This window comes from Aethalodelphis obliquidens, unplaced genomic scaffold, assembly GCF_003676395.1.
Source record: "Aethalodelphis obliquidens isolate GAN/ISIS:26980383/991018 unplaced genomic scaffold, ASM367639v1 scaffold58, whole genome shotgun sequence".
In the NCBI taxonomy this organism is placed as follows: domain Eukaryota; kingdom Metazoa; phylum Chordata; class Mammalia; order Artiodactyla; family Delphinidae; genus Aethalodelphis; species Aethalodelphis obliquidens.
In genome coordinates, this window is record NW_020838002.1 from 230,209 (window position 1) to 251,417 (window position 21,209).

General features: G+C 39.4%; 1 long non-coding RNA gene across 1 annotated transcript; it reads right to left on the reverse strand.

Moving 5' to 3' along the window:
- Positions 1-341: 341 nt before the first annotated feature.
- On the reverse strand, positions 342-20,318 carry LOC113609647 (uncharacterized). The gene is made up of 4 exons (XR_003428749.1): positions 20,307-20,318; positions 19,275-19,282; positions 17,694-17,700; positions 342-441 (listed from the first exon to the last, which is right to left on the reverse strand). It is a non-coding gene; the product is annotated as an uncharacterized LOC113609647 (long non-coding RNA).
- Positions 20,319-21,209: the final 891 nt, after the last annotated feature.

Consider the following 21,209-nt stretch of genomic DNA (forward strand, 5'->3'; position numbering starts at 1 on the left):
TGAGTTATATGAGTTTTAAAAACTATTTTGGATATTTAATCCTTTGTCAGATATATCATTTACAAATATCTTCTTCCATTCAATAGGTGGCCTTTTCGTTTTGTTGATAATTTCCTTTGCTATGCAAAAGCTTTTTAGTTTGATGTAGTCCCATTTGTTTATTTTTGCTTTTGTTTCCCTTGCCTGAGGAGACAGATCCAAAACTATATTGAGCATACTGCCTATGTTTTCTTCTAGGAGTTTTATGGCTTCAGGTAAGTCTTTAATCCATTTTGAATTTATTTTTGTGTATGATGTGAGAGAGTAGTTCAGTTTGCTTCTTTTGCATATAACTGTCCAGTTTTCTGAACATCATTTATTTGAAGAGGCTATCTTTTCTCCATTGTGTATTCTTGCTTCCTTTGTCATTTATTAATTGGTCATATAAGTGTGGGTCCATTTCTAGATTATTTTATTCCATTGATCTATGTGTCTGTTTTTGTGCCAGTGCCATACTGTTTTGATTACTGTAGGCTTTGTGGTATAGTTTGAAATCAGGCAGCTGATTCATTCTTTTAAATTGCTGTCTCTTGGTATGGTGATACCACTTTTCTATTGCATACTCAAGGTTGATCCAAATGTATAACTGCTTCCCTTGCACTAGGTTGGGACCATGAACATCCTCATCCTTTCCTCCTCATATCTCCTTCTGATACCAAAACTAGAGTTTCCCTTCTTGTTTCCCAGGATCTCCATGTCACTTCAGCTAAAAGTATTTTCCTGGCAGCTGGCCATGCCACATCTTTGAGTTGTCATCTGGCTATATCTAATGGGAACAAGGAAGCTTGCTGTCTGCATTCCTGTTCTTGAAAAAAGCCTTCATAGATGAAAGATTTGAGAATCCTATATATGGCACATTGACTTGTGATATGCCCTCACAGCCATGGGGCTCTGAATATACACACTCTATTATATGGTACATTCTCATCTGAACTGAGCAGTCCTGTTTCCATTTCTTTATCACTTACCTTTTTATAAGTCTCAGTGTCTGCTAACAGAGGAAAGGCATTTATTGGAGAGTGAGCCCACTGGGAGAAAAAAGAAAAGTACTTGATAAAGAATTTCATGATTTGGAAAAACATAATGATAATTTTGGCACTTGAAAAAGATGTTAAAGTTACAGCAGATTTGTCCTGACCACATCTCTTCACACAGACATCAGTGCGGGTTACTTGTAACAATACCAGTCAAGGAGATGAGATTTTGGCTGAAAATAATTGGAAGGTCTAAGCCAACCACGGAGCCAGGGTCACTGAGACATCTCTGGCTTCTCCACCCGCATGCTAATGGAAGAGTTGTGTGGGCTTTAATTTAATTGAGGCAGTCAGAATGGAAACGGCAGAAAATCTCCTGCTTCTATTTATTCTCTGAGTTTCTATGGAGAGATGAGCTCTGAGTAGTTGTCCTTTTAAAAAGGGATATATGAGGAAAATAGTTTCCTGGTGGCCAGGGAGGAACTTGGGCTTGGGTGGAGTAGCTGGCTGTATTCAAAGGGCAATTTGAATGGTGTGGTGATGGGAAAGAGGAGGTAAATAGAATTTATGTCCCCTTGAGTTTTATTAATAGTAATGATAATAATAAAATAGTAGCTCACATTGTTTTGAGCACCTACTGGGTTCTGATCACTGTCTTAATGAATTCTCAGACATCTGTGAGGTAGGCAGGGCAGAATTCTTATCCCAATTTTACTGTTGAGGTTCAAAGAGGTTAAGTTAATTGCTGAGGTCACATATCTGTTAAGGGATATTGCCTAAATTTGAAAAACAGGTCATATGATCCTGTAACTTTTGTTTTTAATATTTATGCTATATGGCTATAAATATAGAGATCCAAACTGAGGGAGAATAAAGTGCAGAAGGGCAACAAGTTGGTCAGAGGGGATCAGATTTAGCTGGTTACAAGATTCTTAGTCATCATTTTAGACTCTCTGAGCACACTGACGGACAGGTATGCCAAAGTCTCACAATCAAGGAACTCTTTCTAGGTGCTTGCAGTATTTCATCACCCTCTACCACCACTAAACTTCATGAGCACCCTTGAAAGTATATTCTCCTCAGAGATCATAGCTCAGGATTCTTCAGAGTCATCTACTTTCTTTCTTAAGGATTAGGAAGACACCAGAATTAGCAGCATCTTGAAAAGAATGTTTGACCATCTTGGATCAGAAGGAGGCCCTGTATCATGAGACAGTGTAGCAGGTGGGGAGCCTTCTTGGTGCAGGAGTAGAGGAAAGGTCATATCCAGGAAGGTTTCAAGTCTGAAGAAGGAGGAGAGAAAGAGCAACGAGGTCAAGAGGCCTTGAGATTTGAGAGGGTTGGGATGTGGTGTGGGTGGAGCAGGCAGTTTTGAGTTTATGAATAGACAGTAGACATGAAAGCTATGCTTTGATGGTATTTGCTGCATGACATGGGGGATAGGATTGCTCCTAAATGGCTGAGCAGGTGGACAGAGCCCAGGACAATGCCTCAAACATGGGCTTAATTATGCCTGGTATTTGTATGATGCTTTTCAATTTCCAAATTACTTCTAGGTCATCATGCAATGTATTTGCTGCATTAAACTGAATAAAGGGGAGTCTCTGTTACAAGTTATTACTTAGAAGTTCAAATGTGTCCATGCGTATTATGATAATTTAGGAAGTGATTGACTCTTATAGGATTTAGCACATACCTCAACTTCAAGTTTTGGGGTAGCTTATTATCTTGAAACAAAATGACAGCAGGTAGTTCCTGTGACTGCACTGGAACAAGTCTACAGTCTAGAGAACCATAGAGGGAAATGCTAAGTTTGGCTCCTTCCCAGTGAGGGAGGGAAGTGAAGAGGATTGAGTTGAGAATTACCCTGAAGTAAAAAGGATAGAACTTCCTGGCACAGGTAGTCAACAGAGGGACAATCCTTGCCACTGGTGACCTCTCTCATCTCTAACTCCACCAGCCTTTTATCTGTTTCTCTTTTGACATGTTGAAGTGGAAATTCCTTGTTTTGGGGCTACCCAGGCCCATTTTTTCTTTTGGTAACAGCACCCAAAATTTCCTTTGGGCGACTCCTCCTCCCTTACTGTCAGGCCACAGCTTTGGGTGAAGATAGCTCCACTGCTGGCTTTGGAGGTGGATCATGTGACCACACCTGGATGATGAGAACACTGAATTCCTCTAGCCATGGTGATTGGTTCAGGGGTGGGCACATGACCAGGACTTAGTGGGCACTACAGGAGGAGAGGTGGTCTCTTTTTGCTGCCTTGGATCTTGATGGTGTAAGGATGGGAGACTCTAGACACCAGTAGCCACCTTGCCCCACCATGAGGGGAGATGGAATACTCAAAAGGGCTAAGTGAAGTGAGGTTAACATCATAACTATTTACAGAGGCATCGGGGAGGATTAAGAGAACATAGAAAACATAGTGAAGTACCCAGGGACTTGCAACAGTGGGCCTTGGAACCCTTAATTCTGAAGAGGGGAGAGGAGGGAACAGTGTTACCAGAGCCTGACAAGAGTTAGAAGAGGAACGCAGTCACTGCCAGACTATCAAGGCAGAGAGGAAGTGGGGATGGGCTGGGGGTAAGTAAATACTCTGACCTTACCCACCTCAAGCTTTCAAATCTTATGCTGTTTCTTACACTGGCTGGACACAATCAAAGCCAGCAATCAAGCTCAGGTCAGTGCAGGGTAGAGAAGGGCACAGAATGGATCTGAAGTTGGGGAGGTAAATGGAGAAAACCAGCACAGAGCTGCTCTTAGTGTCCTATTAGGTTTGACAGAGAGCCAGTAATCCTCCTTTTTGCGTAAGCCAGTTTTGGTTGGCTGTTGTCTGATTTGTACTACCAGAGTCCTATGTGAAACATAAATCTTACCATCTAGCTGTTATTGTAGTTATTGGTTATGTCTCATCTTTCCTACTAGATGTGAACTTTTCAAGGGTAGGGACCGTCCTTTATGCTTCTGTATTCTCAGTGAAGTGTCTGGCACAGAGTAGATACTCAGTAAATGCTTGCTAAAGTGAGTCAAACTGAATTCCATGCAGAGGGAATGGCTCATGCAAAGACACAAGGCACACCCCACCACAGCAGACTGTGAAGTCAATAAACGTGGGTGTTGGAATGGGTGGCCATTTGTTGCATGGTGATAGAACACCCTGGGCCACTTCACCCCTATTGTGAAAGAGAAGAGTTGAGCTCCCTAAAAAGGAATTTGTGCAAGTGTGTGGGAGGGTTCGAGGGAGCAGAGAGAAGAACATTAATGTTTCAAGCTATGGGGAGTAATTCAGGCACCATGGATTCTGATCGGCAGGACAGCTAAGGTGGAATTTCACAGGGGAATAAGGTGTTCAGCAAGAAAACTGGAATAGAACGTCAGTGTTAAAAGAGCCAATAGAAATTATCTGGTATAATCCTTAGCATGTGAAACTGTGAGTGTGGGATGGCAGTGGATGACTCTAAAGCACCAGCACATAAAGTTGATTCAGTACAACATGCTAATACCTTAGGAGAAAAAGAAATCACAAGCCAGGATAAAAAAACTCAGGGACGGGTTCTGATTAGCTTGGTTGGGTCCAATAGCCATCCCTTCTGCCAATCACAGAGGCCAGGAGGTCTCATGGTTCTTTCTGTACCAATTACCAGAAAAGGTGGGGGGAAAGCTACTGGGAAGATAGAAGCTACATTCTAATGTTTCCAAACATTTCAGTCAGTCTGGAGCCAGGATCTCTATATTGTTTTTTGCAGATATTATTGTACAGATCTCATACCAGAAGGGGTAGTCTGGGGTTCTAAGGGACCATAAAATGCTACAGGCAAGAAAGATGTGGGATATTCTTAAACAATTGGCTGGGAAAATGCAAGGAACACAGTCAAACTCTGAATGTATTCTGGGCGTTCAAATTATTATGCCTTAAGGCAGTGTTTCTCAAAGTGTGGTCTGGGGAATCCCTGGGAACCCCCTTTCAGAGGGTCCTCAAGGTCAAAAATATTTTCATAATAATATAGGGCAAACAAGCAAACAAAAATAAATTTGCTTGTTTCACTCTCATTCTCTGAAATTGTACAGTCAAGAAGGAAAGTGAAATCTTCCAGCGACTGTCTGCCATGTGATAATGCCACAGACTGAATGCAGAAGCAGGTATGAGAATCCAACACTTCTATGGAGCCAGACATCAAAGAGGTCTACAAAAATGTAAAAGAATGTCACTCTTCTATTTTTTTGAAAGTAGTTATTTTACATAAAAATAAATTATGTTAATCATGAAATGGGTTTATTGTTATTTTTGAGATTAATTAATGGGTTTATTGTTATTTTTGAGATTAATTAATATATAAATATTAAAAATTTGTCTCTGTTTTAGTTTCTAATATGCTAGGTTTTAATAGATATAACCTACATAAACAGAAGCTCTTTGGAGTCCTCATTAATTTTTAAGAGTGTAAAAATTTGGTCCTGGGACCAAAAGTTTGAGAATCACTGCCTTAAGGTAGTGGTAAATCCCTGGCAGTGGACAGGGGACGGGAATTCTGTTTTGCCAGCTTGTATTTTTGTTACTGGTAGTTTGTTTGAATACTGAGGTTATATTGAATGAATGACAGTACTTGTCATCCTGTGGAGATAGCCCCATGCAGGGAGTAGTGGAAAGTTCATGCATGAAATTTAGTCAGGCTGTCCCGGCTTTAACTTCTAGTTCCTTTGGGCAAGTGATCATGATCAAATTACTTACTATTTCTGAAGGGCAATTTCTTATTAGTAAAATGTAGATGGTAACAGCTACCCATTGACAGGAATTTTGTGAAGATTAGATGACATCTTTATGAAAACATCTAATCTGTTGTCAGGTAATAGTAGGTTTTCCATAAATATTAGTCTTCTTTCCTCCCTCTCAGATTGCTCCAAAGAATCAGTCCTTTCAGAATCTTCAACAAGAGTTCTTGTCTGAAGTGGTTTCCAAAGATAGGACTGCCTGGTCTCTGGTCCCATAAGTCTCTTGCCCCTCTGAAGAATCAATACCAGTGCCACTGAATTATATATCCTGGATTTGCTTACTCTTGGTGGATATAGTGAAGCCACAGGGGGAATTTTATCTATCTTCTATCTACCTATCTATTTATCTATCTATCATCTATCTTCAGTGAATTTTTTTTTTACAAACACCCACTCCTTTTCCTTTGGGATCAGTATTGAGTTAGAGGGGAGGGGAAAATGTCCCAGTCTGAGGGTTACCTAGCAACAGTTGGACTTCAGGTGAAATCTGCTAATTAGATTGGTATGGACTGTGGTTGGTGAGGAGTTGCCTAGCAACCAACAGTTGCCTGGAACTCCCTGCAGATATTGGTGGCAGCGTTCACACTGCCTTCAGAAGGGGTTCCCATAGTTGCTTGCTCATGGAAATTTTCAACCAAATTTATCCATCTGGATGGTCTCTCTCAATCTCTGTTTTTCTTTCTCCTCCCCCATTTTCTCTTTTTCTCTGCATCTGTCAGTTAACCAGTCAGTTAAAAGAAAGTTGAAATTTGGGGGAAGCAACAAGGGCTAGTGGAAAAAGCATGAATTCTAGAGCCAAATAAATATGTATTTCAAACCTGTTCTGCCACTTACTGACTCTATGAGTTAGATAAGTTACCTCATCTCTTTGAGAGTCAGTTTCAAATGAGAGATAATAGAGCCAAGTTCAGAAGGCTATTGTAAGGTTTAAATTAAATAAGGCCTAGAGTACCAGGCACATGGCAATACTCACTACATTGTATTTCTTTCCACTCTTTCTCTTTACAAATTAGATATTCCTGACTCTGTATGGAATCAAAATAGAAGTGTATGCCTAAAACATAAACAATACAGAGGAGTATGCCATAGTTGTTCATAATACTGTATTTTAAATAAATATATTGGGAACGACTTCTCCTACCAGTTCTTTAAAACTAGACATTTAGAAGTGAAAAAAGAGAACAAGATATGCTTGAACATTGGTGAAGGTGTTTTTATGTTTGCTTTTTTCCTGTGTATAGAAGATGCTGTCAGATCACGAATCTGCTTTATTTATTTTTAAATTTTTAATTGAAGTATAATTGACATATAACATTGTATTAGTTTCAGGTACACAACATGAATCTGTTTCTATATCAGAAACATTAGGTTGCTGTCTAGAGAGATAATGGTTCCTCAAAGATGTCCACATCCTAATCTTGCAATTGTGATTAAGTTAACGATCTTGAGGTGAGGAGATTATATTGAATTGTCATCTGGGTACTTATAAGGGAAAGAGGGAGGCAGGAGAAGAGAGGACAAGAGCAGAGATCAGAGAGAAGGAGATATGAAGATGCTACAATGCTGCTTCCGAAGAAGGAAGGGGTCACAAGTCAAGGAATGCAGTGACCTGTAGAAGCTGGAAAAGACAAGGGAACCAATTTTCCCCTAGAGCCTCCTTCAACAGAAATCCAGCCCTACCAACACCTTAATTTTAGGCCAGTGAGATTCATTTAGGACTTCTCATCTCTAGAACTGTAAGATAATAAATTTGTGTTGTTTTTAACCCACTAAGTTTTTGATAATTTGTCATAGCAGCAATAGGAAGCAATACAGACACCTTTGAGGGTTGGGGTGGGGTGGGGGTGGGGTGGAATCAGACTCCCGGAAACTTGACCCCACTGTGCTCCTGTAGCTGCCCTTGACTAGTTGAGACAAGCCGATTCTCAAAAACAACAAGACAGGGCTTCCCTGGTGGTGCAGTGGTTGAGAGTTCGCCTGACGATGCAGGGGACACGGGCTCGTGCCCCGGCCCGGGAAGATCCCACATGCCGCAGAGCGTCTAGGCCCGTGAGCCATGGCCGCTGAGCCTGCGCGTCCGGAGCCTGTGCTCCGCAACGGGAGAGGCCACAACAGTGAGAGGCCCGCGTACCGCAAAAAAACAAAACAGCAACAACAACAACAAAAAAAAGTCAGTTCGTTTTTTCACCTGTCTATTTCACCTGGTCTAGTCTAGCATTGGACTAGACCAGGATCTCTCCTGGGTCTCTTCCAGGGTGATTTCGTGTGATTCCAGGTCTGTCTAATGGAGACAGTTGGAGTGAATAATTTAAAATGTCACTAGGTTCTTTGGAGGGCTTTGTATTCATTCAACAAACTGGTAGGTGCCAGGTGCTGTGCTAATTGCTGGGACTATAAAGACAAATAAGCTGTTTCTGCTCTTGCAGAAGCCGTGGTCCAGTAGGAGAGGGAAAGAAGAGGGTAGGACAGTGCTAGGCCAGGGGGATTCACGGTGTGCTGGGGGCAGGGCTAAGGCTCCTTATTGGTGTGAAAGTGGCAGCACCACTTCCCAGAAGAGATGAACGATGAGGAGTGTTTAGCAGGAAGAGGGATGAGTGAGGACAGTTTTCCAGGCACAGCCTGTGCAAAGCAGGGACACAGCATAGCTGGCTGACTGATTACAGCAAAGAGGAAATGGGCCTGTGTGAATGGAGGGGGAAGTCATGGGCTCAGGATGGGAATGAAACAGGAGTCAGAGCCTGGAGGGCTCATGAGTCACATCCAGGGCAGCAGGGAGCCCCTAAAGGGTTTTCCATGGGGCATGGCAAGATATACTTCATGTGCTGTTATTACTTTTCACTATTTTAAAACTTAGGGAGACTATGGGATGGAAACTTGCCAACAAGTTATTACATCATAGATATTAAAAAATGTGAAGGCCTAGAGAAAAATATGTCAAAGCATTAACTCTGGAGCTAAAATATTTGGTTTTAAATCTTGGTTCTATCACTTGCTAGCTGTATGACCTTGGGCAAATTGCTCAACTCTTTGGTGCCTCAGTTTCCTCATCTATAAAATGGGGATAATAGCCTTATTGCTTCAGAAAATTAAACGAATGTAATGAAGTGCTTAGAACACTGCCTAGAATACATCTAAAGTTCTATAAGTCTTTGCTATTTTCAATGAAAATTCAATTAACTTTCAAGTTAAGAAGAAAAAAGGGAATTTTATTTGAGCCAAATTGAGGATTATAACCTGGGAAGCAGATTCTCAGAAAGCTCTGAGAACTGTTACCCCTGTTAGAAGTTGGAGGCAGAATCATATATATTTTTGAGGATGTACATCAAAATGACATACTGGGGTGAAGGGGGCAGCTAGAGTGACTCTTCAGACCTGGCCAAGGTGTGTGTGCAGAGTGAGACCGGAAGCCAGTAGACAGTTTTAACAATGGAGTGACCTTCTACATTTTGTCTGTGGTATGGTGAATGAACAGTAGATGGAAGATAATAGCTAACATTTATTAAGCACTTATGTGCCATGGGGATGAAAGACTCTTGGTGCTACAGCCAGGAGTCAGTGCTGTGCCTCTGAGGTGGGAGAGACAACTTCAGGACACTGCTCCACAAGAGACCTCCCAGCTCCATATAATATCAAATGGGGAAAATCTCCCAGACATCTCCATCTCAACATGAACACCCAGCTTCACTCAACGACCAGCAAGCTACAGTGCTGGACACCATATGTCAAACAACTAGCAAGACAGGAACACCCACCAATTAGCAGAGAGGCTGCCTAAAATCATAATAAGTCCACAGACATACCCAAACACACCAACAGACGTGGACCTGCCCAACAGAAAGACAAGATCCAGCCTCATCCACCAGAACACAGGCACTAGTCCCCTTCACAAGGAAGCCTTCACAACCCACTGAAACAAATTTAGCCACTGAGGACAGACACCAAACACAACAGGAACTATGAACCTGCAGCCTGCAAAAAGGAGACCCCAAGCACAGTAAGATAAGCAAAATGAGAAGACAGAAAAACACACAGCAGATGAAAGAGTAAGATAAAAACCCACCAAACCTAACAAATGAAGAGGAAATAGTCAGTCTACCTGAAAAAGAATTCAGAATAATGATACTAAAGATGATCCAAAATCTTGGAAATAGAATAGACAAAATGCAAGAAACATTTAACAAGGACCTAGAAGAACTAAAGATGAAACAAGCAATGATGAAAACACAATAAATGAAATTAAAAATACTCTAGATGGGATCAATAGCAGAATAACTCAGGTAGAAGAACAGATAAGTGACCTGGAAGATAAAATAGTGGAAATAACTACTGCAGCGCACAATACAGAAAAAAGAATGAAAAGAACTGAGGAGAGTCTCAGAGACCTCTGGAACAACATTAAATACACCAACATTCGAATTATAGGGGTTCCAGAAGAAGAAGAGAAAAAGAAAGGGACTGAGAAAATATTTGAAGAGATTATAGTTGAAAACTTCCCTAATATGGGAAAGGAAATAGTTAATCAAGTTCAGGAAGCACAGAGAGTCCCATACAGAAAAATGCAAGGAGAAACACACCAAGACACATATTAATCAAACTATCAAAAATTAAATACAAAGAAAACATATTAAAAGCAGCAAGGGAAAAACAACAAATAACACACAAGGGAATCCCCATAAGGTTAACAGCTGAACGTTCAGCAGAAACTCTGCAAGCCAGAAGGGGGTGGCAGGACATAGTTAAAGTGATGAAGGAGAAAAACCTGCAACCAAGATTACTCTGCCCAGCAAGGATCTCATTCAGATTTGATGGAGAAATTAAAACCTTTACAGACAAGGAAAAGCTGAGAGAGTTCAGCCCCACCAAACCAGCTTTACAACAAATGCTAAAGGAACTTCTCTAGCCAAGAAACACGAGAGAAGGAAAAGACCTACAATAACAAACCCCAAACAATTAAGAAAATGGGAATAAGAACATACATATCGATAATTACCTTAAATGTAAATGGATTAAATGCTCACACCAAAAGACACAGACTGGGTAAATGGATACAAAAATAAGACCCATATATATGCTCTCTACAAGAGACCCACTTCAGACCTAGAGACACATACAGACTGAAAGTAAGGGGATGGAAAAAGATGTTCCATGCAAATGGAAACCAAATGAAAGCTGGAGTAGCAATTCTCATATCAGACAAAATAGACTTTAAAATAAAGACTATTACAAGAGACAAAGAAGAACCCTACATAATGATCAAGGGCTTGATCCAAGAATAAGATATAACGATTGTAAATATTAACGCACCCAACATAGGAGCACCTCAATACATAAGGCAAATACTAACAGCCATAAAAGGGGAAATCGACAGTAACACATTCATAGTAGGGGACTTTAGCACCCCACTTTCACCAATGGACAGATCATCCAAATTGAAAATAAATAAGGAAACACAAGCTTTAAATGGTACATTAAACAAGATGGACTTAATTGATATTTATAGGACACTCCATCCAAAAACAACAGAATACACATTTTTCTCAAGTGCTCATGGAACATTCTCCAGGATAGATCATATCTTGGGTCAAAAATCAAGCCTTGGTAAATTTAAGAAAATTGAAATTGTATCAAGTATCTTTTCCGACCACAACACCATGAGACTAGATATCAATTACAGGAAAAGATCTGTAAAAAATACAAACACATGGAGGCTAAACAATACACTACTTAATAACGAAGTGATCACTGAAGAAATCAAAGAGGAAATAAAAAAATACCTAGAAACAAATGACAATGGAGACACGATGACCCAAAACCTATGGGACACAGCAAAAGCTGTTCTAAGAGGGAAGTTTATAGCGATACAAGCCCACCTTAAGAAACAGGAAACATCTCGAATAAAGAACCTAACCTTGAATCTAAAGCAATTAGAGAAAGAAGAACAAAACAAACCCTAAGTTAGCAGAAGGAAAGAAATCATAAAAATCAGATCAGAAATAAATGAAAAAGAAATGAAGGTAACGTTAGCAAAGATCAATAAAACTAAAAGGTGGTTCTTTGAGAAGATAAACAAAATAGATAAACCATTAGCCAGACTCATCAAGAAAAAAAGGGAGAAGACGCAAATCAATAGAATTAGAAATGAAAAAGGAGAAGTAACAACTGACACTGCAGAAATACAAAAGATTATGAGAGATTACTACAAGCAACTCTAAGCCTATAAAATGGACAACCTGGAAGAAATGGACAAATTCTTAGAAATGCACAAGCTGCCAAGACTGAATCAGGAAGAAATAGAAAATATGAACAGATGAATCACAAGCACTGAAATTGAAACTGTGATTAAAAATCTTCCAACAAACAAAAGCCCAGGAACAGATGGCTTCACAGGAGAATTCTATCAAACATTTAGAGAAGACCTAACACCTATCCTTCTCAAAATCTTCCAAAATGTAGCAGAGGGAGGAACACTCTCAAATTCATTCTATGAGGTCACCATCACCTTGATACCAAAACCAGAGAAGGATGTCACAAAGAAGGAAAATGACAGGCCAATATCACTGATGAACATAGATGCAAAAATCTTCAACAAAATACTAGCAAACAGAATCCAACAACACATTAAAAGGATCATACACCATGATCAAGTGGGGTTTATTCCAGGAATGCAAGGATTCTACAATATACCCTAATCTATCAATGTGATAAACAATATTAACAAATTGAAGAAGAAAAACCATATGATCATCTCAATAGATGCAGAGAAAGCTTTCTTCAAAATTCAACACCCATTTATGATAAAAAGCCTGCAGAAAGTAGGCATAGAGGGAACTTTCCTCAACATAATAAAGGCCATATATGACAAACCCACAGCCAACATCATCCTCAGTGGTGAACAACTGAAAGCATTTCCATTAAGATCAGGAACAAGACAAGGTTGCCCACTCTCACCACTCTTATTCAACATAGTTTTGGAAGCTTTAGTCACAGCAATCAGAGAAGAAAAGGAAATGAAAGGAATCCAAATCAGAAAAGAAGTAAAGCTGTCACTGTTTGCAGATGACATGATACTATACATAGAGAATCCTAAAGATGCTACCAGAAAACTACTAGAGCTAATCAATGAATTTGGTAAAGTTGCAGGATACAAAGTTAATGCACAGAAATCTCTTGCATTCCTATACAATAATGATGAAAAATCAGAAAGTGAAATCAAGAAAACACTCCCGTTAACCATTGCAAGAAAAAGAATAAAATATCTAGGAATAAACTTACCTAAGGAGACAAAAGACCTGTGTGCAGAAGATTATGACACTGAGGAAAGAAATTAAAGATGATACAAATAGATGCAGATACCATGTTCTTGGATTGGAAGAATCAACATTGTGAAAATGACTCTACTACCCAAAGCAATCTACAGATTCAATGCAATCCCTGTCAAACTACCACTGGCATTTTTCACAGAAGTAGAACAAAAAATTTCACAATTTGTATGGAAACACAAAAGACCCCGAATAGCCAAGGCAATCTTGAGAATGAAAAACGGAGCTGGAGGAATCAGGCTCCCTTTCTTCAGACTATACTACAAAGCTACAGTAATCAAGGCAGTATGGTACTGGCACAAAAACAGAAATATAGATCAATGGAACAGGATAGAAACCCAAGAGATAAACCCACGCACATATGGTCACCTTATCTTTGATAAAGGTGGCAGGAATGTACAGTGGAGAAAGGACAGCCTCTTCAATAAGTGGTGCTGGGAAAACTGGACCGGTACATGTAAATGTATGAGATTAGATCACTCCCTAACACCACACACAAAAATAAGCTCAAAATGGATTAAAGACCTAAATGTAAGGCCGGAAACTATCAAACTTTTAGAGGAAAACATAGGCAGAACACTCTATGACATAAATCACAGCAAGATCCTTTCTGACCCACCTCCTAGAGAAAAGGAAATAAAAACAAAAATAAACAAATGGGACCTAATGAAACTTCAAAGCTTTTGCACAGCAAAGGAAACCATAAACAAGACCAAAAGACAACCCTCAGAATGGGAGAAAATATTTGCAAATGAAGCAACTGACAAAGGATTAATCTACAAAATTTACAAGCAACACATGATGCTCAATAGCAATAAAACAAACAATCCAATCCAAAAATGGGCAGAAAACCTAAATAGACATTTCTCCAAAGAAGATATGCAGACTGCCAACAAGCACATGAAAGAATGCTCAACATCATTAATCATTAGAGAAATGCAAATCAAAACTACAATGAGATATCATCTCACACCAGTCAGAATGGCCATCATCAAAAAATCTAGAAACAATAAATGCTGGAGAGGGTCTGGAGGTAAGAGAACACTGTTGCACTGCTGGTGGGAATGTGAATTGGCACAGCCACTATGGAGAACAGTATGGAGGTTACTTAAAAAACTTCAAATAGAATTGCCATATGACCCAGCAATCCCACTACTGGGCATATACCCTGAGAAAACCATAATTCAAAAAGAGTCATGTACCAGAATGTTCATTGCAGCTCTATTTACAATAGCCAGGAAATGGAAACAACCTAAGTGTCCATCATCGGGTGAATGGATAAAGAAGATGTGGCACATATATACAATGGAATATTGCTCAGCCATAAAAAGAAATGAAGTTGAGCTATTTGTAATGAGGTGGATGGACCTAGAGTCTGTCATACAGAGTGAAGTAAGTCAGAAAGAGAAAGACAAATACCGTGTACTAACACATATATATGGAATTTAAGAAAAAAGAATGTCATGAAGAACCTAGGGGTAAGACAGGAATAAAGACACAGACCTACTAGAGAACTGACTTGACAATATGGGGAGGGGGAAGGGTAAGCTGTGACAAAGCGAGCGAGTGGCGTGGACATATATACACTACCAAATGTAAAATAGATAGGTAGTGGGAAGCAGCCGCATAGCACAGGGAGATCAGTTAGGTGCTTTGTGACCACCTAGAAGGGTGGGATAGGGAGGGTGGGAGGGAGGGAGACGCAAGAGTGAAGAGATATGGGAACATATATATATGTAAAACTGATTCACTTTGTTATAAAGCAGAAAATAACACACCATTGTAAAGCAATTATACTCCAATAAAGATGTAAAAAAAACCAAAAAAGACATACTGATATTTTACATAATTCACCATAGTCCAGGTGACCACATACAAAGCAAGCAGCAAGTCACTATGAGAACCTACAGAGCTTGGAAAGAACACTATTCTTTTAAAAGGTTATGTTGCTAGTGTTAGAAGAAAGAAAATAGATCTTTAAGGTTGAGCAGGTACTCCCATCTTTGAGGAGCTGAGGTTAAGATGTAATGCAGATGCACACTGCACATTAGGAAAGGAGCAGGACCAAACAAACACAGAGAGAGGATTTTATGTGTAATTTTTTCTTGTCTTGCCTTAAAATATAAATTTTATTTCATCACTGTTATACTTTCTGATAAGATCCCACACATTAGAGTTTTTTTAAACATCACCCTGAAAAGCACACTGTTGTTTTTTTTTTTTTTTTTTTTTTTTTTTGCGGTACGTGGGCCTCTCACTGTTGTGGCCTCTCCCGTTGCGGAGCACAGGCTCCGGACGCGCAGGCTCAGCGGCCATGGCTCACGGGCCTAGCTGCTCCGCGGCATGTGGGATCTTCCTGGACCGGGGCACGAACCCGCGTCCCCTGCATCGGCAGGCGGACTCTCAACCACTGCGCCACCAGGGAAGCCCACACTGTTTGTTTTGAGGCCGATGTTTCTCTTAGACCACATCCACAGACCTCATTATTATTATTATTTTTAAACATATTTATTGGGGTATACTTGCTTTACAATGGTGTGTTAGTTTCTGCTTTATAATAAAGTGAATCAGTTATACATATACATATGTTCCCATATCTCTTCCCTCTTGCGTCTCCCTCCCTCCCACCCTCCCTATCCCACCCCTCCAGGCAGTCACAAAACACCGAGGCGATATCCCTGTGCCATGCGGTTGCTTCCCACTAGCTATCTACCTTACGTTTCCTAGTGTATATATGTCCATGACTCTCCCTCGCCCTGTCACAGCTCACCCTTCCCCCTCCCCATATCCTCAAGTCTGTTCTCCAGTAGGTCTGTGTCTTTATTCCTCACGGACCTCATTATTGCATGTGGTAAGTTTACCAAGGTGAACCTTGTTAAAATACCAGTTCTTTTAAAACTCTATTTGGCAGCAAAGACTCCAAGGAGACCATTAAAGTAACACTCTGGGGTATTTCAGGAATGTTCTTGGTATCGTTGGCCTCAGCTGGACAGGCCTAGCAGGGTAGCCCAAGGCAAAACTTGTTTAAGGCCAAGCTTATCTTTGGCTTCCTCTTACACTGTCTTGAGAAGGTCTGCCAGGCTCTTTGACCTTAGGCAGGGCACTGGCTTCCTCATTCATAAACAGGGGATAACGATAATACTGCTTTTTATCTAACTCAAAGAATTTTTCATTCATTGTATTAGCTACCTATCCCTGCAGCAACAAATTATATCAAAACTTAGTGGCTTAAAACAATAAACATTTATTATCTCCTGGCTTCTGTTGGTCAGGAATTTAGGCTGAGCTTAGCTGGGTGCCTCCGACTTTGGGTGTCTCATGAGGTTGTTATCAAGCTGTAGCCCAAGGCTACAGTAATCTCAAGCCTCAAGTGGGTCAACATACAGATGGCTGACAGGCTGACAGGCACATGAAAAAATGCTCAACATTGCTAATTATTAGAGAAATGCAAATCAAAACTACAGTGACGTATCACCTCACTCTGATCAGAATGACCATCATTAAAAGGTCTACAAATAGGGCTTCCCTGGTGGCGCAGTGGTTGAGAGTCCGCCTGCCGATGCAGGGGACACGGGTTCGTGTCCCGGTCCGGGAAGATCCCACATGCCGAGGAGCGACTGGGCCCGTGAGCCATGGCCGCCGAGCCTGCGCGTCCGGAGCCTGTGCTCTGTAACGGGAGAGGCCACAGCAGTGAGAGGCCCGCAAACCGTCAAAAAAAAAAAAAAAAAAAAAAAAGTCTAGAAATAATAAATGCTGGGGAGGGTGTGGAGAAAAAGGAACCCTCCTACACTGTTGGTGTGAATGTAAATTGGTACAACCACTATGGAGAACAGTATGGAGGTTCCTTAAAAAAACTAAAAAGAGTTACCATGTCATTCTGCAATCCCACTCCTGGGCATATATCAAGAGAAAACTATAATTTGAAAAGGTACATGTACCCCAATGTTCATAGCAGTACTATTTACAATAGGCAAGACATGGAAGCAACCTAAATGTCCATCAACAGATGAATGGTTAAAAAGGATGTGATATATATATATATATATATATATATATATAATGGAATATTACTCAGCCATAAAAAGAATGAAATAATGCCATTTGCAGCAACATGGATGGACTTAGATATTATCATACTAATTGAAGTAAGACAGAGAAAGACAAATATCATATGATATAACTTATATGTGGAATCTAAAAAAAAGATACAAATGAACTTATTTACAAAATGGAAATAGACTTAGAAAACAAACTTATGCTTAACAAAGGGGAAAACGGGGGAGGGATAAATTAGGAGTTTGGGATTAACATATATAAATATTATATATAAAATAGATAAACAGCAAGAACCTATTGTAAAGCACAAGGAACTATATTCAGTATCTTATAATATTATAATGGAAAATAGTCTGAAAAAGAATATATATATAACTGAATCCCTTTGCTGTACACCAGAAACTAACACAACATTGTAAATCAACTGTACTTCAATTAAAAAAAAAAAAGTATCCAAAACTGCTGTTCCTGGTGCTGCATTGGTGAAGTTTCACAGCTGAACTTCTGCACACCCTGAGAGCTGCATATGAACACCTCGGCTCTACACATCAGGAAAGGGACCCTTGGGTGCCCGTGTCTGCAGGGCTGGGAGGCAGACCAGGGTTGTCCCCATGCATGGTTATTCATCCACATAGTGCTGCTCTCAGTGGATGGGTATCTGCAAACAGGAGCACAGGTGAGATGTTATTTTGAGCGGAGATGAGCAGGGAGACTTGCCAGTGTCCCTTAGTATTGATCTTCTGCTCTCAGATGGTCTCTGTTTCCCAAGAAAGGAGATTAGAGGAAATGGGCAGCAGGGTGTTTACAGTTCACACCTTACTTTTTGACTCAAGGGACCTAGTGGGTATTATCGCTGTTCAGCTGTTTTCTGCTACTGTTCACAGAAAAAGATAGAAGAGAAATCCCTTGGTGAGAAGGGTGATCACACTACTTGATCTGCTATACAATTGTACATCGTTAAAATACAAGACATTCTCATAGGACAAGAAGGTTTGACTTTATCAAATAATTTGGCCTCTCAGCCACTGGCTCCTTTCTTTTGAAATAATAGTAACTGTGTGCCAGGCACCTTTCTAAACTCTTTTTAGGAATTAATTAATTAAATCTCAGATAAATGCCTAGTGGTGGAACTTCTGGATTACAGGGTAGATATATGTTTAACTTTAAAAAAAACTGCCAATCAGTTTTGCAGACTGGTTATGCTGTTTTACATTCCTACCAGAGAGTCCTGGTTACTATCTTTTTCACTTTATCAATTTTATCATGTATGTAGTGGTATTTCATCATGGTTTTAATTTCACTGAAGACTAATGTATTTTTAATGTGCTTATTGATTATTTGTGTGTAATTCATTTAAAAATCTTTCTTATAATTAAATAAAAAGTAATTTAAGACTGAATTTTCCTGAGTGTAAGTTTAGTCATATCCCAAAGGGTTTGAAAAGAAGGGTTCTACATTTTTTAGTTCTAAATAATTCTGTCATTTTATTTCTAATAATTGCTAAAAAGTCCTAAGTAATAAAGGATCATTTACAGATTACCTCAGTGGCTATTACTTTTTTGCTTGCCTATCTCTTAATTATTTTCTTCTGAATTTATGACAGTGTAGTCAATGAACATGACCTGTAAAATACTAACTTTTTAAGAAAAAGCATACAGTTATTGCCAAGTACATGCTCATAGTTTTTTCAAGCTCTATGGGCATAAAGAATATATTCTTTCTTTTAGTGTACATGGTTTCTTTCTATATATCTATTAAATCAAGATTGATAATTATGTTGTCAAAATAATTTATGTACTTATTCCTTTTTTGTCTGTTTAATTAAAAAAAATTGGAGAGGTGTTTTAGACTCTCTCATTATGCTTTTCTTTTATCATTGAATTATCTTTGCATTTTTAAGAGCTTTGCTCTTAGCTATTGTTTAGTATATAATTTTTCATGCCTTTTATAACTTGTTCAAAGAGTGTCCTTTTGTCACTTAGAATATTCTTCTTTGAACTATTTAAAAATTTGACCTAACATTCTATCTTTAATCTTAAATATTTCTACCTCTGCTTCTTTTTTTTATTGAAGTATAGTTGATTTACAATACTGTGTTAGTTTTAAGTGTACTACCTCTGTTTCTTTTTGTTTGCTTTTATCTGATATCCATTTGCTCATCTAATATTTTCCAACTTCACTGTGTCATTTTGTTTTAGCTTAATTTCTTTAAGACAACATATAATTGGACTTTTGTTTTTCAAACGCATTCTAAGGATCTTTGTCTTTCTATAGCAGAATTCAACCTTTTGACATTTATTTGGGATTCAAGATGTTTGGTCTTATTCCTGCCATTTAATAATTTTATATTGATACTTTCTATTACACTTTCTATTTGTTTCCTCATTTCCACTTTACTTATTGGGTTGGCCAAAAAATTCATTTGGGTTTTTCCATAACATCTTACTGAAAAACCTGAATGACCTTTTTGGCCAACCCAATATATTTGTTAAATTAATGAAATTTTCTTTTTCATTTTTTTCTATCCAATGAATTGGAAGTTCTAATATGAATTTATATTCTACTAGTGTTTACATTTAAACATTTAATATACATATTTAAACTTACATTTTCTAACAATTACAAAAATGAAGTAATGACCATGTCCCTTTGAAATGCCTCTTATATTTCAAGAATCCATTAACCCTTGCATTGCAGTTTAATTTACTTAGACTTAATTATTAATAAGTGTTTATTCAGTTGAATTGTAGGAGAACCTTTTCGTCTCTTTGCTCATTGACTTGAGGACAGGGACTATTAAAAAAAACAATTCCCTATATTCCCCCAGAACCTTCCACCTGGTAGGGAATTCACACTGGTAGTGTGCTGTAGGAGACATAGAGTTGGCCTTGAAGTTTAACTTGTGTTTGTTCCAACTCTGCCACTTGTCAGTTACAAGTAAACCACTAACATCATTGACCCTCAGCTTCTTCAACCCTAAGATGGGAATAACTTGGCAGGCTAGTTATCAAGGTCAAGAGGATCAAATCTACAGAAATTCTGAGAACCGTAGAGCAAAATTGCTGGATGAACAAATGGATGCATACAAATTGAAGAAAAACAGAGTCAAAGCCTACAGACTCTGAAATGTATCCTGGACATGAAGACTGTTCCATGGAGCATTTGCTGCCTTTGCTTTTTAGCTGAAAGTGTTTTCAGTGAGCTCAGCCAAGAGGTGGCTGCAGAATGTAGCTGGAGGTGTTGGCGAGAGTGTGGGGCTTTATGATCTCCCAAGTCCACATGTACAGCCAGATGGGCCCCTGTGTGAGACTCAATCTGCTCACCATGCTGGGTGCCAGCCTGTGCTGTCCTGCTATTTACCAGGAGTCAACCTGGCAGAGAGCATTGGAATGGTGACCTGGAGGCTTGGCAAGGGCGTGCTGGATTTCCAATGAGTTTGTTTGTTCAGTCACATTGGTTTCTGGTCCCCTGTGACCTGAGGAGACCTGGTGCTCATCTTTCTCCCCTCCCCACCATTTGTTTGCCTGAACCCTTGGCTCCCTTTTTAAAGCTACTTTAAAATTTTTAAGATTTTCCTTTATTAAAAAGCACTCTGTGTGTGTGTAATTTATAAAATCTGGGAGCTTAGCACACAAAATGGCCCAGCTCGATGTTTATTTGCTTTCTATTTTTCACAAGGATGAGAGAAATTGCTATGGCAGGGAAGAGACGGCCAGTTGACCTCTCCTGGCTTTCTGCTAGTGTTGCTTGTCAACTCCAGTATCTCTGAACACTGAGGGCCTGAGTGACATTGAGCTAAATTTGCTCTTAACTGTGCTTCATGCAAGGGTCCCCTATACTCATGCTGAGCTTGGTACCAAGGGGTGATACATCATTTGAACTGAGGACTCCCCCTCCCTTGAGTTAACTTTTTGTTTTGGATTATCAGAAAAGTTGTAGAGAATTCTTAAATACCCTTCACCCAACTTCCTTTAATATTAACATCTTTTGGCCTAATACTATATACAAAACTATAGACTTCAGAATTCACCAGGTTTTTCACTAATGCCC